This window comes from Diaphorina citri, unplaced genomic scaffold (assembly GCF_000475195.1).
Source record: "Diaphorina citri unplaced genomic scaffold, Diaci psyllid genome assembly version 1.1 scaffold21899, whole genome shotgun sequence".
NCBI lineage: Eukaryota > Metazoa > Arthropoda > Insecta > Hemiptera > Psyllidae > Diaphorina > Diaphorina citri.
In genome coordinates, this window is record NW_007399246.1 from 1 (window position 1) to 860 (window position 860).

The 860-nt window shown below is 41.2% G+C and overlaps 1 pseudogene; it reads left to right on the forward strand.

Moving 5' to 3' along the window:
- Positions 1 to 3: 3 nt before the first annotated feature.
- LOC103523400 lies at positions 4 to 657 on the forward strand (annotated as a pseudogene).
- Positions 658 to 860: the final 203 nt, after the last annotated feature.

Genomic DNA, 860 nt, shown 5'->3' on the forward strand with positions numbered 1-860 from the left:
GGTGATCTCCACTATCATCTTTCCCAGCATGGGGTCTTCAACGAGGACGAAATGAGGTTCTACGCGGCCGAAGTCATCCTAGGCTTGGAACATATGCACCGGAGATATATTGTATATAGGTGCGTACTCGAACCCGTAGCTCCTTAACTGTAAGTCGTACAGTCTTGAAAGTTGCACGCAAAGGCTGAATATTTTCCGATTCACTTAGGGACGAAATTTTTAACACACCATAAGAAAGACCTTGAAAAAATACAGTACTTCAGTGAAAATTAGAGGTTGATCCGATAACCAGGGCCGGAGCTATGGCATATTTAAAATTAAATATTTCCATGTTGTATCTCTGATAGGGGAAGCACCAAAAACAATGACAGCATTTTGAAAGGTGATTTGCGTTTTAAATAGGTTAATTTCACGATTCATCTCTGAATAAAACCCTTTGATTGCAATATTTTTAACCCTTTCTGTTCCTTGTGTCCATTTCAGAGATCTAAAGCCTGCCAACATTCTGTTAGATGAGCATGGACATGTGAGGATATCAGATCTCGGTCTAGCCTGTGATTTCTCCAAGAAAAAACCTCACGCCTCCGTGGGTAAGTCATAAATATTGTTGGCCATCGCATAACTTGGCCTGAAGAAGTCAGCTGTTGAAGATGAATCATTGGCGATTATTGGTTAGGTTTATATTTAGGCTTGCCAAACGTCCCGAATTGGCCGGGACAGTCCCGAATTTCAGGGAGTGTCCCGGCGTCCCGTTCAGTTTTTCATTTTGGGGCGTTTTATCACGAATTTCTGTTTTTGTCCCAGAAAAAATTCGGGACGCGTTTTTTAACTTTAAAATTAGGTACCTCTATAAATCAGAA